At 44.3% G+C, this 17,113-nt stretch overlaps 1 protein-coding gene across 3 annotated transcripts in view; it reads right to left on the reverse strand.

The window, feature by feature from the left end:
- FGFR2 (fibroblast growth factor receptor 2) overlaps positions 1-10,463 on the reverse strand; it is a 135,544-nt gene extending 125,081 nt beyond the window's left edge. For all 3 annotated transcript variants that reach the window (XM_089510058.1, XM_089510056.1, XM_089510057.1), the window contains exon 1: positions 9,603-10,463. The gene's annotated coding sequence lies outside the window, so the exon portion shown is untranslated. The remainder of the gene's footprint in view (positions 1-9,602) is intronic.
- Between the last annotated feature and the right edge of the window lie 6,650 nt (positions 10,464-17,113).

Below are 17,113 nucleotides of genomic sequence, written 5' to 3' on the forward strand. Positions count from 1 at the left end.
GAATCCTTCCACAAGAAAATGATGGTGATCTGGGGATGGAGGAGCTTTCTATTGTTCTGTAGAGCCCTAGTGATGCAGTGGTTAAATCCCTGTACTGTTCTGTCAAAGCCCTGGTTGATCTCTGGAATGGGGAAATGACCAGGGTGGTAGACTCAATTACTCCTAAGCACCTTGTCTCATGGACTGAAGCTAAACCACCCCTTTGGTTTTCTAAGGAGCTAGCAGCAATGAAAAACATGAAATGGAGACTAGAGCAACAGTGGCAGAAAACTCAGAGTGAGTCCGACCAAAAACAAGCTAAAATCTATCTGAAGGCCTACAGTGAGACAATAAAGATACCAAAAAAAGGCTTTTCTGGCTAACACTGTTACATCTGCACAAAACTGGCAGCTGAGGTGTTTCAAGTGGTCAAGGATCTGTTATGATCTGATCCAGAGTAAAATGTACACCACTCAACAACTCACTGCAAGAATTTGCCCACAATTTTGCAGATAAAATCACTTGGATTCAGTCTGATTTAGGGGCAAAACAGATAGACAGTGGCCTCTGGCTGCTCCAGCCCCAATCAGTGTGGGACCGCAGCATCTCGGTGCTATGATCCCAAGGCTGGCCTCCACCACAGTCCCAAATGGCCCACCAGCAAGGAGCACCTTTTTTGTGCTCCTTTTTTCCAGCGGCCCCAGACAGTCTTAGGCAGCCTCAAGCCAGCTTCCAGCTGTTCTGGGGGCATTTGTCTTTGCATGTCTTGCCCCTGAAGTGGCCAGAATCCGCTCTATCTTCCCCATGTGTTTTGGGCCTTAGATGCCAGAGTTGATACAGTTCTAGTGTAACACTGGAACCTGCTTGTCCAGTGTTGGATATTTTTCAGTTTGTGCAGCCTGAGGATGTGGACAGGTTCCTGGGAATGTGTGAACCACCACATGTGAACTAGATCCTTGCCTATCCAGGCTAGTTAAACAGGCCAGAAGAGGATTGGCTGAGTAGGTAAAGGAAGTGATTAATGCCTCTTTACAACAAGGAAGGGCTGCAAGACACCCGATGGAGGCTGTGCTAAGACTTTTTGTGGAAAAAAACCCTTTCCCTGGATACTACTATACTAGATAACTATAGCCAGTCTCCAACCTTCCATTTTTGAGCAAGATACTAGAATGTGTGGTGGCTTCTCAACTTTAGGAGTTCTTGGATGAGACTGATTATCTAGATCCATTTTAGCCTGCTTTCAGGCCTGGCTATGGGACAGGGTCAGCCTTAGTTATCTTGGTAGATAACCTATGTAAAGAACTGGACAAGGGTACCATGTCCCTGTTGGTTCTGCTGGGCCTCTCAGCAGCTTTTGATACCCCCTTCTGGGTCACCTATCTGGGATGGGACTTGACGGTACTGTTCTACAATGGCTGTTTTTTCTTGGTGTGTTGCTCTCAGAGGGTGGTGCTGGGAGATTCCTGCATGACTCCTTGTCCACTGACCTGAGTGGTTCTTCAAGGTTCAGTCTTGTCCCCTATGCTATTTAACATCTACATGAAACCACTGGGAGAGGCTGTCCAGAATCTGTATATAGATTTTTCAATACATTTTACTATTTTAATGTTTGATGTTTTTAACTTTATAGTAGTTTAATTGTTTTTAAAAACATTTTATTGATACTTTTTAATGTTTTTGTATTGTTTTAATTTAGAATTGTTTTAAATTTGCTGTTAGCCACCTTGAGTCCCTATTTCAGGAGAAAGGGTGAGATATAAATTAATTAATTAATATTAGTATTAGTATTAATCTCCTGCATACAAAAGACAATCACGTCATGAAATCAATTCAGCCTGGTAACTTTACCTGACATACTAGCTTTCTATGCACAGGGGATAGGGTTGTGTTATTTTAAAATGATAGCACACACAATTAGTAGAGCCAGCTTGATTGGACTACAATTCTGGAGACCAGGATTCAATTCTCTGCTTGGCCATGAAACTCACTGGATGACCCTGAGCAAGTCACACACTCTCAGTCTCAGGAGACAGCAACAACAAACCTCCTCTGAACAAATCTTGCCAAGAAAACCCCATGATAGGTTCCCTTTAGGGTCACCATAAGTAACAAACAACTTGAAGGCACAGAACGACAACAGTGAGTTGTAAAAGTATCAAAATTCTTAATACTGGGAATCAAAATGGCTTACAAAATGTTAAAACTACAGATAAAAATGCATACTTAGGAGCTGATTTACAATATAAATAAGAACATAAGCAGTATGTCACCACATACTTTTAGCCAACTGCATTGAACTTTGCAGGGAAGCTGTACAAGTTATTCCAGTTTTAATCTAATTCCGGAAAAATAACATTTGAGGGGTAAATGGGAAAGAGTGACATTGTTCCCCCCCCCCCCCCCCCAGATTTTGCAGATTTTTTCTAGGCTTTTACATAGAATCATAGAATCATAGAGTTGGAAGAGACCACAAGGGCCATCCAGTCTAAACCCCTGCCATGCAGGAAATCCCAATCAAAGCATCTCCAACAGATGGCCATCCAGCCTCTGCTTGAAGACCTCCAAGGAAGGAGACTCCACTACACTCCGGGGGAGTGTGTTCCACTGTCGAACAGCCCTTACTGTCAGGAAGTTCCTCCTAATGTTCAGGTGGAATCTCTTTTCCTGTAGCTTGCATCCATTGCTTTGGGTCCTAGTCTCTGGAGCAGCAGAAAACAAGCTTGCTCCCTCCTCAATATGACATCCCTTCAAATATTTAAACAGGGCTATCATATCACCTCTTAACCTTCTCTTCTCCAGGCTAAACATCCCCAGCTCCCTGAGTCGTTCCTCATAAGGCAAGGTTTCCAGACCTTTCACCATTTTCGTCGCCCTCCTCTGGACACGCTCCAGTTTCTCAGTGTCCTTTTTGAATTGTGGTGCCCAGAACTCCAGGTGGGGCCTCACCAGAGTAGAATATAGTGGTACTATGACTTCTCTTGATCTAGACACTATACTTCTATTGATGCAGCCTAAAATCGCATTGGCCTTGTTTGCTGCCGCATCACACTGTTGACTCATGTTCAACTTGTGGTCTACTTGAACTCCTAGCTCCCTTTCACACGTAGTTTCATTCAGCCTGGTGTCCCCCATCCTATATCTGTGCTTTTCATTTTTCCGCCCTAAGTGCAGTATTTTACATTTCTCCATCTGCAAGTGAGGAAGAATTTCCTATGATGGTACTCAAGTCAAGTTAATGTTTATTGTACTAGCCAAGGCCCATGACAAAAAGAGCTTATCAAAAAGCATAAAACATTTAAAACAAAAGGCACAGAATACCGAGGACAAAATTGTCCCAATATTTAGTGTGCAGTTAAAATAGTTAACTGTTAAAAAGGACAAAAAGAAAAAGAGACATCTTTCCTGAATATAAGTAAACATATACAATAAAATCGTAAAATCTAATTAATACTTGGCATCTCCATGGCAATTTATGACAATTTTGTTTAACTCTCTCTTTCAAATCTTTTTTGCATCCATGGCAAAAAGAGCCACTCTGTGTGTCATTGGTATCACTCAAAAGGAATTGGACCAAATCAACAGTAGAGCTCCCACTTTTGTTTGTCAGCAAGGGTGTTAAAAATATCTATGATGGTAGTATTAATGAGAGTAGTGGATCGATGATCCATGAGCATTTCTGGATGTTCTTAGGTGTAGACACTTGGGAAATTATTTGAAATTTCTCAAAAGACTAGGAAGTTTGTTTTAAACAAATCACATAATTGTATACACGTGGAGACCCATCAGGGGTGCTTTGATTGTGAGTACCTGCATGGCAGGGGGTTAGGATGGATGGCCCTTGTGGTCTCTTCTATCTCTATGATTCTGCTTCATTTTACAAAATTACTGTATTCTATTTTTACACCATACCGATGCTGCCATGAATGTGCATGGCTGACAGCCAAGAATCAATTAGAGCAGACTCTTGTTATCAAGGTGCATGCATTCAAGCAAGGCCAGATAAAGACAGAGCATCTCCGCACATTGGGTTCGGGGAAAACTAACCTTACTTGGTTTGTAGTACATAATAAAGTACCCTTTCACACAATGAAGCCTGAAGCTTTGCCAACATTCAACTCTGAAGCATTCACTGTTCTGGAGTCAGTGATTACAAGACTAGATGTTCTAGAGCATGTACAGTGCTGTGTAAATTTACAGCGCTTCATAAATAAAGGTTAATAATAATAATCATGTGATTTGTGGGCTGCAGTGTGTGTGTGTGTGTGTGTGTGTGTGTACGTACATACACACACACAAAAGCAGGAGTTCTGGATTAGTCTCAGTGATGCTGGTAACTATTATTGCTCAGTAGGTTCTGTGCACACCATACAAGGGACAGAGTCCCTGCCTAGAAAGTTTACAACCCAAAGTAAGCAAGACAGAGGGGGGGGGGGGGGAGAAGGAGTGAGGGACTTCCACAAACACTATAAAGAGAGTAAAGGAGAGACAGATAGAAGAGGTGAAGCAGGTAAAACAAGTTCTCTTTGCCACAATCCCATTTCACTTGGAGCACCACCACCTTTCCTCTGAGCTCAATGCTTGGTCTGAGACAAGCCACAGTTCTCTCAACCCTTAAGGGTACTATGGAGCAAATAATGTTGGCCTAATTTACAGGATTAAATTGAGGTTTATTTAAAATAATCTATGTTAATGCCTTTGAAAACTCCAATACTGGATGGAAGTCAAAGGTCAAAATTCTAACTCAGCAATTAAGCTTACTCAGTATCACTCTTTCAAGCTAATGTACCTCACAGGGTTATTGCGAGGACAAAGCAGGGTAAGTCAATATACGATATCAAGAATATCTTGGGGGAAAGGAAAATACAAATAGCAGTTATGTATTATTATAAGTATCATTATCATCCATAATTTCTCATAACTCCTTTCATTTGCTGCCAGTTAAAATTATTTCTGTGACAGTATCAGTTTGAAGCCCCTTGAATCTACAAGGAAGAGGTGATTCAATGTAAACCCTATCAGTTTAGATGAGAACAGCATTTATCTAGACGATGAAGCATCATAAGTGATACTTGTTGTATGCCTTCAAGCTATTTTCAACTTATGGCACCTCTAAGATGAACCCATAACATGTTTTGTTGGGGAGATTTGATTAGAGAGAATTTGTCATTGCCTTCCTCTAAGGCTGAGAGACTGTGACTTCCCAAGTCACTCACTTGGTTTCCATGGCTGAGCACCCATTTGAACCCTTGTCTCCCAGAATCCTAGTCCAACACTCAAGACCACAATACCACACTGGCTTTTTAAGGTTGACTTTCAAACCACTATACCACTGGTCATAGGTGGATGAACCAAAAAATCCTTTATGATTCATTTAAAGGGGGGACAGACATTTGGTGTGGTAAAAAGATGCAGGTAGTTGTTACAAATATATTCATTCATGTGATGTGAATAGTGATATATCTGCAGGGGTACCCATCAGCTGTGAAAGAAAAGCAGATTCAGGAAATCTTTTACCTCTTCTGCTCTCCCTTCTGCCTTGCATTCTTAAATATTTGAGTACAGCAATAATTCAACAATCTTTCTTTGCTTGTTTGGAATCTTGCTGTCTGGTGTCCAGCCCCTACTCAGATGTTCATTGTTAGCCTTGGCAGCCTCTCTCACACCCTCTATCAGCCTAACCTACTTCACACATTGTGTGTCTTTGTAGCTGGATACACATGGAAATCATTTTGCCATACAATAGTGTTCTACAAGTAATATATCACCATGTTCTAGCCATGCTAATGTGCTTGAGCTTAAAAACAAAAAGGACTCTTGTGGCATGTACCAAGACTAACAATATTTATTTTATCATGAGCTTTCATGGATTACTGTCCATTTTCTTAGACACATGGATGGGGTAGCAATATTTAAGCATGGGTACATGAGGAAAGGGAACACTAAACAAGCTCCTTCAAATCTGACACAAACCTGCAAAAACTACATAAAACATTTTTACAGTTACTCCTTCAAGAAGGAAAAATGCAAGAGGGATTAAGCAAACTTCATGAACTACACTTACAAACTACAGCATTCTAGATACACCATGCCATCTTGAGCACACTAATCTTCTCTGATTTTGGAAGCTAGGCCATGCTTGGTGAATATATGGATGAGGGACCACCAGATTAAACGGGGGCTCTCTCGATACTGCTAGGAAAGAATCCTGCCTGAAACTTTGGCTCAGCCATATCTAGTCAGAACTAACAGTACTGGATTAGATGGGCCAATGGTCTAATCAGTATAAGAAAACTTCCTATGTTGTGAGATTCATCCACACACTAAAATCTCTACCAGTCATATGGTTGAAAGCACTGCTTTTCTTGTATGATCTTCTACTACATCGACACTTAATGCAGAAAACGAGACAGAGTCAACCTCACATGGCATACCAAAGTACCAGATGAAATCTATTACCAAAGGAGGATATGACAATTTTAAGAGCGTATGATTGTCTGAAATCCACATCAAAAGTATAGCTGGATATTGGTTACATCGAGCCACTGAGACACAAAGCCTACGCTTGTTCCTATAAGACAACACCAGCAATATAATTCTCAAAACCTTTCAAGTGCAGAGTTAGGCTACTAAATGGCTTCTCATATAGGCTTCTTCACCATCTCTTACGGAAGAAGAAAGAAGAGTTTCTTCTGTGGAATTCATGAAGGTGGAAGGAATTTGCCTTTGCACACCTGAGCTCAGCAAAACCAACAGGCAAAGGGACCTCTGCTTTTTGACTATATGAATTGTTCTTTACCCACAGTGAAACAAGATGTCCCTTACACTTCAAAAAGCAAGATCAGTAAGTTCTTTAAAAGAACTGCATGTCTCTCCTTTTTCCCCCGCACAAGAGAAACATTAGCTCTTCACATTTATGGATTTCCACCACTATCTTTTAATGCAGACAAGTCCTTCCGAAAGGGAGAGAATCAAGAGACCCTTTCGTAAATCACATTGGCTCAAGTGGCTGCTCAATGATCTTATAGAGAGACCTCCTACCCTGAGTAATTGTGTCCTTCTGTCTTGATGTTTGGAACACAGCCCCAGCATGCTTTTTTGGCCTTCACAATCCTGGCTTCCTGACTACAATAGCATAATCCCTCCTGGAGTCCAGGGCTCAGTGAAAGCCACACGTAGTGTTTATTTTTCCCCTTGAAAGGGAACTCTGTCTCTCTCCCTTTTCAGCCCCTCTACTGGGGAGGAGTTGTCAGCCTCCCATGATTGATGGCTCACCTTGCCACCCGCTCATCAAGTCAATTTTCACCTCGTCACATACCTGCCCAGATGCCTTTGCCAAACTGACAGGCATGGGGGAAAACAGCCAGGGTTGGGAGCCATACCAAATTCCTTCAAGCTGTAGCTCCACTGACTTTTTTTTTCTTCCTCTTTAGACACACGCAAACAAGTAGGACTTGTTCTAGAGTGGCAGTAATTAAATTCAAGCCTAAGTATTCATTTTAATCTAGTCCTATTGTTGTGTGTATGATGTTTATCACTCCCCAGGGAGGTTGTAATTTGTACGCTCTATGTCATCCAAATCAATATTCTGACCTGTGCTTTGTCTGCAGGCATTGTAGAGTACAGCCAAATCTGTGCATGTGTGGATCAATGTCTGCTACTAGCTTATAGAAAATTAGCCGTAGAGCAATTAGATAACAGGTCACAGGAGGAGAGCAAAGCTGACCCTCTCCTGTTCACACTGCAGTCTTCAAACGGATCAGCTACTAAACATTAGTTCTGGAAGGGTATTTGAGGAAACACCATCAATAGTTGTGCATTGTTTGAACTTCTTTCATTCATTTTTTTCTTCCCCAGAACTAGCCTGTTTTTCCTCCAAGCCTCTCTCTGTGGATCAGGGAGAGAAAAATCTGCATTTTAATTGACATTCCAGGGAGGTACAGAGGCTGCTTATTGCAGTCTATTCAGACCAAACAGGCTTTTCAGATGAAAATGAGTAAAGGCAAGTAGAAGATTTACAGGGATTTGGTACAAAAGAGACAATGAGGTTTGAAATGTTGATGGCACTTCACACCAACCACATAATGGACCACTGTTTGAACGGCCAGTTTCATATACGGACACATGCATATATGTATACATATATTCATCAGGGGTCTCCCTTTTATCCGGGGAAAGGGAAAATATGAATCACTACTCTCCCCTCCAAAAAAGCAGCCTGCAAACAATGTCTCCCCACCAAAAGAACCGCCTGTACTTTTGGTTTGTATTACGTCTACATCACATCCATGTAAATCCCTTCTCTCCACACACAGAGACTGTTGCAACATTCGCTAAAGGATTCCATGTGTTGTTGTTTCCTCCCCCACTTAGCCAGGTCCCTCCATACTCCTCCTTAGAGGTAAAAGAATTTACATACACACAGATTTGATGCATTTTGTTGTTCATAAAGTCTCTCTTCTGCAACTGAACAAACTAAAGCTCCTTCTCCCCTTCAAATCCACCGCCCCTTCAAACAAAAGGCTTTTTAATGCTACGCCAATTAAATCACAGCTCTACAATTTGGATTCTGTTTCAGCCGGAACAAGCCTCAGTTACTTATACTTTTTTCCCCCACTGAATCCATTATCACACTTAAATGGGTAGGGGACTGGAGTCACTGTTTAGCATTTAAACACCAACAAGGTACAGGGGCTCAAACCTAAAAGTAAACCTTCTAGCCTGAGAATAGCTAATCCTCATGTTTTGCAGGGATCAAGAGGAGGAACTCTACACATGCTCAAGGTATATCTTTTAACACTTTAAGCATTCTGTATCTGAACTCAAGCCCTGGGGGACAGTTTTAGGAGAAGGGCTTTTACTCATATTAAGCCATAGTTATAATATAGTCGATCTTCCTTATCCACGGATTCTGGCATCCACGGCTTGGAAATATTCCCAAAAAGGATAAATTCCAAATAGCAAGCCTTGATTTTGCCACTTTATATAAAGGGCACCATTTTACAATGCCACTGGATTCAACGGGACTTGAGAATCCAGAGATTTGGGTGTCCACTGGGGTCCTGTCAACAAACCCCAAGGGATCACAAGGGCTCGCCGTCTAGAGAAAGGTTTCTCAATATTCTTAGGTGAAAGGTGTGTCTAACATAGGGAATTCAAAGACATAGCTGTGTTAGTCTGTACATTCAGTACGCAAAGGAATGTTGCAGCACCTTTGAGATTCCCTGAAGGAGAGAAGTTGGTAGCATGAGCTTTGGGAGACTGGAGTCTATGGTTGAAGTCTGCCAAAGCTCATGCTACCAACTTCTCCCTTTCAGGGAATCTCAAGGGTGCTACAAGATCCCTTTGCAGACTAATAATACAGGGATGAGGAACAAGTTAAAATAACTGGGCTGATCTGGGGAATATCGCTTCTGAGGGTTGCGAAGGCAAACAGAGGGGGAAAGAGACTGTGCAGAACTTTACCTCCTGCCCGAGAGGCAGAACCAGCGCTCCCACCTTGGGTTTATGACCCTCACACAGGTTGCCAGCTAAAGCCCAGGCACCTGGGCAGGAGTTAATGCGGTGCCAAACCGAGTGATGTCTCCAATGTGGATGCAGCAAGGCGCAAAGTTGGGTCCAAATACCTGGTCAGCAAAGGCGCTGAGTCTGGGACTCCTTCTTCTCCTTCTTCTCCTCAGTGGACGAAGGGATGGAGCCAAGCCAGAAAGACAAGGCTCCTTCCTGACAAAAGGGTCCCCCACAAACAAAGAAAGAAGGGCCACCCCCCCTTCTTTTCGCCCCAAGAGCCTCCTGCGCTATGGCATCCTCCAAAGCCCTTGCAGCCCCGACCGAGAGGGAGGGCGAGGGCAGAAGCCGGGCAGCCCCATCCTCGCCTTGGAGCTCCTCTCCTCCTCTCCCTCTTCCAGACTTTCCTTGCCTTTGCTCGACGTTGCTTTCTTTCCTGAAAGGGAAAAAGGGGCTGAGCTCCCCAAAGTCCTCCTCCTCCTCCTCTCTTCCAAAAGAGGCCAAAAAATGAAGAAGACGACGAAGAAAGAGCTCAAGTCTTGTCACCAACTTTTGGACTCTTTTTTGCTTTTCCTTCCCTTCCTCTTCACTCCCCAGAAGCCAGGTCTTGAGGAGAGAAAAGTCCCCAAAGTCCCAATTTCCAAAGCCCAGACAGAAGTGGCTCACATTCCTCCAAGAGAGAGGAGAGGGTCAGGAGGAGCAGCCCTGGTGCCAGGAAAGGCCAAAAGCTTTTTATCAACTCTAGTCCAGACCCTCCCCACAAAAGTCTTTCTCTCCCTCCTTCTCTCTCTCTCTCTCCCTTTCTTTCTCTCTCCTCCTTTTTCCCTGGTCACTCCCCCCAAGTTGAAACCGGAGCCATTTCCTGGACAGTTCCTCTGCCAATCACAGCAGTTCAGCAATAGTTGAACTCCGAAAGCAGGCGCTGAGGAGAAAAGATGCCTCCAGGAGGGAAGCAGCAGCAGCAGCAGCCAAAGGGCTTTCCCCCCTCTTTCTTTTCCCTCCCTCTTTCTTTCGTTCTTTCTCTCTCTCTCTCTCTCTCTCTCTCTAGTCCACCTCAGGAGAAAACGCCTCCAAGCGGCCTCTCAAAACTAGCAGGCAAAAAATACACACCACAAAAAGCCGCAAAACACCACACACTCCCTCACAGTGGCTGTCTGCACTGCAATGATAATCCAGTTTAGCCCCACTTTAACAATTATTATTATTATTAATATTAATATTAATATTAATATTAATATTTTCCATATCCACACATATGGTGCAACCACATACATTACACATACTGTCTATACTCAGGTGTAAGCCTAGAAATTTCAGTCCAAAAACTGACCCCAAAAACCAAGGCCAATTTATCCACAAGTCAATGTAACTACTATACTTTAAGGCTTATTAAAAAAGGGAACCATCCCCTGGTGAAAGTGCAATCTGTCCTAAAAGCACTGACCTCCCTCTACTCTCTCTTCCATCCAGCCTTTAGCATGACCCAAAACAGTTATGCCTGCCATAGTTTTGTAGGTTCTTTGTCAATGTTTTCCTTTGTTTCATCATTTAAATCCCTTGTTGCAAGTCTCTACGTTTTACCCTTGACTTATCCAAGGGTCTTATCAAAATCCATAATTTTGTCCCCAAAACCTGCCCACAATTTATACATGAGGTCGACTTATAGATGAGTATATACAGTACATTAAAAGATTTGTTATTACATTTACTGTTACATTAATAAAAGATATACATTCCCTACCTCAACTCTCTTCCATACATTTCCACTTCTACTTCTTTTCTCCCTCTTATCCTAAATCTCTTCCCATAATCTTGCTATATAACCCCACTTCTCACTCACTCCTTCACTTCTCCCCTCTTCATCTTTAAATCTCTCATACGTCTCTCTCACTTCATCTCCTTCCTTCCCCATCTTACTTGTACATATTTCCTGCATACCCTTACCTTCTTCTACTTACTTTACTCCTATTATTATTGTTATTATTATGTTTATTTGTATAGTGCCATAGGCTTTACATAGCACTTTACAAAGGAGAGAAAACAACAGTCCGAAATAGAAACAAAAGGCTTGTTTTGACAGCCTGGCTTCCCCAGCCTCTCTGGCCATGGTTCCCTCTGTCCTCCCACGGACATAACTCTCCCTTCCTTTTTCCTCCTCCCCCCTTCTTTCCTTCCTTCTTTCTCCTCTACCTTTCTCCTTTCCTCCTTCCCTCTACCTGCCTGCCTGGTTGCTGGGGGCCCAGCAGTGGCGGCAGCTGTCAGGGCTCAGTGCTGGCCCTCTCCTCTGGTCCTCCTTCTCCTCCTCCATGGGATCTGGGCATGGATCCTTCTCCGCCCCGGTAGGCCTACCTTAACAGGCAGAAGGAGAGAGCCAGGTGTAGAGGACGGGGGCCAGATCCTTCGCCACCACCCGCCGTGGTTTGCCTCTGTCCTTCCCGTGGTGGCGGCAGCTGTCGGGGCTCGTTGGATTTACCTCCGGCATGCCTCCATCCTCCAGGAGACATTGGAGGATGGAGGCACACCAGAGGTAAATCCAACAAGCCCCGACAGCCATCACCACCGCAGCCTCTGTCCTCCAGGCTGTCAGGGCTCATTGGACATACTTCCAGTATGCCTCCATCCACCACCATCTCCTGGAGCGCCGCCACCGCTGCCAGGACTCCCAAGAAGGCAGGCAGGAGGGAAGGAGATGTTAAGGAAAATGCAACATGGGATATACAGTGAAAGAAATAAAACATGTGAGAGTCAGGGTGACTCAGCAGAAGCAATTAGGAGCCACACAGGTGTAAAAGGTAATGTAATTAGCAAGTCCTAAATGCCAAGGACAGAAATGTAAAGTGGATAATTGAACACACCTGAGAATTGTTAAGTGGACAAGGTGAAATGATGAAATCATTAATTGTGGGTTGAACCAAGAGAACCAATGAGAGTGGATGTACACGCCCACTGGGTGGAAACAGACAACAGTGGGTGGTATTTTGCAATGACTATAATAATGGCTATGAATCCCAATGTATTTTGTGGGTAGTAGTGAGGAGTTGTATTGGATAGTTTTGGAGCTGTATATAGTAGAATAAAGTAGATCTTTTATATAAGACTACTGAGTTGTCTGGTGTCTTGAGTGAAGATACAAGAGCCAGCTGGATCCTGAAGAAGTGGGAAGACTTCTGTGGAAGCAAGAGTGAGAAGGCTTGGAGAGTTTGTCAGGGTCTTCAGCCTATTCTCTGTAACTCTGCTGCTTTAGAGCAAAGCTTTAACCACTGGCCAAAACTGGTCAGCGCCGGTGCGTAACAAGGTGGTGAGTTCGAGCCAGAGGTAAAGAGCTACAACTCCCATCATCCCTGACAGGAGAAAGGAGGAAGAGGAGAGGAAGAAGGAGGGAGGGAGGGAGTATGGCCGGATGGATGGAGGGAGCCATGGCCAGGGCAGAGCTGGGCTGCCAGGGTGGATTTGAATTCGCCCTGGGTTCCCACTGGGCATAATCGATTTATTCTCAAATAAATTGATTCAGCCCAAAAAGGAGCAGAAAACCCAGCCCCTTTTTGACATGGGTTAAATGGGGGGAAGCCATGCCCCCCCCTTGCCAAATCGGTTCCAAACCGATTCCCAAGGGAGAACCAGAGTGGTTTAAACCGAATCATGATTCAACATGATCCGGTTTTAACCATAGTGGGAATGGGCCCAAGGTTGTCAAGTCATGATACAAGCTACATATTTTCAACCAATATTGGTCTGTTTCAGCCTGAAAGGGGGAGAGAAAAGGAGTGTTAGAGCACCCTTAAAAACAGCTTATTTCAGTGTGCATTTTCATGGACTACAGCCCACATCTGAAGAAGTAGCTTGTAGTAAACAAAAGCTTAGATGGAAATAAAGCTTCCACATGTGTACTTTCCCTTGCCATGTTTTAAAAAAACCCCTGTATATTTGCATGTGTTTCAGGAAGATGAACAATCAGTTATGAATTCCTTGCAGAACATGGCAACACCTGAGCAAATGGTCACTGAAGGATGGTTGACAGTAACACCAAATTTGATATTCTTCTAGGCACTATTGTCTGTTGTTTCCTTTGTGAAAGAAATACGTGAGCCTTGAGAAAAAGAGAGTTCTGAGTTCTTCATAAGAAGAAGAAGAAGGATAAAGCAACTATGGCAAGTTAAGAGGAACTATATTTTTTCCAGCCTTGTTAAACCATGGGCACACAAAACACCATATATATAAAGCGTCTAATCCAGTAGAAAATTTTCATGGTCAAACTAGCAGAAATGCACAGCTTCCTGCTCATTTCAATGTGGCTTACAGAGAAAAACATTCTGGTGGATTTTATCCATGTTTCAGAAAGGTTTCATATTTCCTAACCGAAGGCACTAAGAGTAAAATGGATACACATAGAAATGTACATTTTTAAAAAGAAAATCCAAGACATGACATGAAATGAAATGATCATATATTAATTTATTTTCCTAAGGAAAAAAAATAATTGATCATCTAAGGAATTGTAGGGTCATTTCACATATATTTTTTCCATGCATGAAGAGGTCAGCAATCACCTTGGAGCTCTACGCCCAAATTCTCCATTCCTCCCAAGAGCTAATTTGGTAGATTTCTACCAAACCAGTGGAAAAGGGATCACCTACAGACAATCCTATTGGTAGACTGCACTAGTGGTTGGCCATTTCCAAGTGGTGGTAAAGAAAAAGGCAGACAAATGCTGCTGACTGCAAAAAGCCTATACTATACCTAAAACTTTTTAACTCCATGCCCTATAGTGTCCACAATATTTTCTTTTTCTTCTGCCACCTATGCATCAATAGGAATCCAGCAAAAGTAGGGAGTTTTTCACATACAAGAAGTTCACTAAGTATGGAGAACAGGATTATGTCTGTCTGTCTCTTTCTCCAAGTGCATCTACACAGTACAAATAATGCAGTTTGACACCACTTTAACTGCCATGGTTCCATCCTACAGAATCCTGGTCCTGGTAGTTTTGTGAGGCACCAACAGTCTGAACTTTATCGCACAGGGCTCCCAGGGACCGCTCTCAGAACGGAACGGAAAGGGCCTGGAATGAGTGAGGGACGAGTGGGGGACGCATTTTATCACACACACAAGTCCCTCACTCCTTCCGTTCCATTCCTCATCCGTTCCCCATCTGTTCCCCATCCGTTCCAGAGGAGATTTTTGAGAACTGTTCAAAACAGTTCTCAAAAATCTCCTCCTCTCTGGAACGGACTGGGAACGGAAGGGCAGGGAACGGAATGAGTGGGGACTCTGTGTGCAGTAAAATGCATCCCCCACTCATTCTGTTCCCTTCCTGGCTCCTTTGGGACCGTTCTCGTCGCATCCCAGGAGCCCTATGCGATAAAGTCCTCTGGCAGAGAAGGCTGAAGACCTTGTAAAACTACAGATCCCAGCATTCCATAAGATGGAGCTACAGCACTTAAAGTGGTGTCAAAGTGCATTATTCTACAATGTATGTGCACCCTCTGCGTATTAATATTATCATTCATATATTTATTTATATCCTACCTTTTCCCCAGTTTGGGACTCAAGGCAGCTTACAACAGTTAAATATAGTTAAAAATTAACAACATGCAAAAGTTAAAAAGCAATTAAACCATCATAAAAGTAAAATCAGTTAAATCAAATCAAATCTTTAATGATAATAAATTAGAGAAATAAAACCAATCAATCAATAAAGATAGTAAATTAGATTAAATAAGAACAAGAAAGAAACATTCAAAATCCCTTAAGTGGTGAAAGCAAAAAGGACAAAGAAAGATATTGGTCGCTGAGATACTGTGGTTACAACAGAAAGGGTCAGTTAGGAAAAAAAACAGCTAATAGTTTAGAACTGCAGTGAAGGAATGAGAAAAAGAAACACAGCTAAATGACAGAATGAAACAGAGGGCAAAAGATATAGAGACAAGCAGATACAAGGCAAACCCAAATAGAAGGAGGGAAAGGAGGAGCTGAAAACATTAGAAAAAGGAATGAAGATTAAAACCTACGTATGTCAAAGGAAACCAAAAAGAGGTGGGGGGAAAATGAAAGTGTCCCCAAAGTAAATATTTCTCTATAGAAACCATAAAGAATAGAGTAACTAATCACGGCCGCCTCGCTGCGGGGCAGGCCATTTTGCCGAAGAATCGGCAAGAAACTACAAGCCCCAGAATGCTCTGGGGCTTGCCCGGCTCCCTATTGGTGCGCGGGGCGGAAGGGGCGGCCCTTCCGCCCCGGGACGCTCTGGGAGCCGGACTTTGTGGTGCGGGACTTCCGGTCCTCCAGGGCAGCTCATTGGTTGGGCTGCCCTGGAGGAGGAGCCCCGCACTGCACGTTGGAGGGGGCGGGGCCTAGGCCTTTATTAGGCTGTGTTGTTGGCCCTGTCCCCTCAGTCGGCGCTTGGCTTCGCACGGAGCGGAGCCAAGAAGGAAGGGAGGAAGACTGGAGTAGCTTCCTCCCGAGTCTTTCCTCCCTTCCTTGGAGCCGGCCGGGGCCGGGGTAAGTGGGGCGGTGTGGTGGGGGCGGTTGGTCCTCCCCCATCCCCGTTCCACTGGGGCCATTAGCCCCGGTCCGCGGCTCCGTCGCCGACGGACCCAGTGGGGGGTCCTCGTGGCCGGTTGAGGCCTGGCCTGCGGGCGCGGCGGCCATCTTTTCTTCCCCCTCAGGGGATTTTGGTACATCTGCAGTTTTGGTTTTGGCGGGAAAAATCCGCCATTTTGTTTTGGCGGGAAAATCTGCCATTTATAATCAATGTGAGGCACTATCTGTGCTGCAATTGCCAGGCCTTGTTTTTTATTAAAGAGACTTTGCTTGCAAGCTTTGTTCTTGTTTAGACTTCGGGACATTGCACTTTGTTTTGGGTGCCCTCTGTTCATTATTTAAATTATGCCTCCTAAGAAGTCCAGGACTGGCAGGGGCCAGAGCTCAGGAGCTGTGCAGCGGCTCAGATTGTCGGTCCCTCCAAATGTTGGGACAGGTCCCAGAGACATCTCTCCCAGCTCTAGCAGTGGGTCTGGGGAGAGGCATCGGCCTCCTTCTAGATCACCTGGGGACACATTGACGCAGCCAGATGGGGCTACTGGTTTGTCGGGCGAATCTTTGGCTGTACTGTCAAGATCCATTGCTGAGCTCATTCAGAAAGCTACTACGTCTAGCCAGCTTGCCAGCTCTTCGGCATCTGCGACACATGAGCCTCAGTTATCCGGAGGTCAGGTTCCCAGATCGTCGGTTCCTGCATCGACATCTTCGGGCGGTCAAGGCTCCAGTTCATCAGTTCCTTCATCGCGACATCGCGTCCGGCAGGTGTCCAGCTCGTCCAGCTCATCGAGCTCGAGTTCGTCCTCCACGTCATCAGCTGAGCGTCGGAAGGAGAAGAAACGAAAACGCAAGGCCAAGAGGAGACGTCGCAGAGCGCATCGAGAGGGAGTTCTTCAGCCTGCCGTGGAAGGTGGAGATCCTCATGGGGTGCCTTTTGGGAGGGACGGTTTTTGGGTCGAGCATGCTTTGGTTCCTGGTTTGCCCAAGTGGGCCATCAAAAAGAGGGCTTGGCGCCCAGGTCTTCAGGGTGTGTGGGTGGATCCGCGTGCAGCGGATTTTCCTGTTTGCTCTCCGGGAGAGCGTCCACCTGGTG

This window comes from Sceloporus occidentalis, unplaced genomic scaffold (assembly GCF_023333645.1).
Source record: "Sceloporus occidentalis isolate IW3139 unplaced genomic scaffold, rSceOcc1.0.p SCAF_2, whole genome shotgun sequence".
NCBI lineage: Eukaryota > Metazoa > Chordata > Lepidosauria > Squamata > Phrynosomatidae > Sceloporus > Sceloporus occidentalis.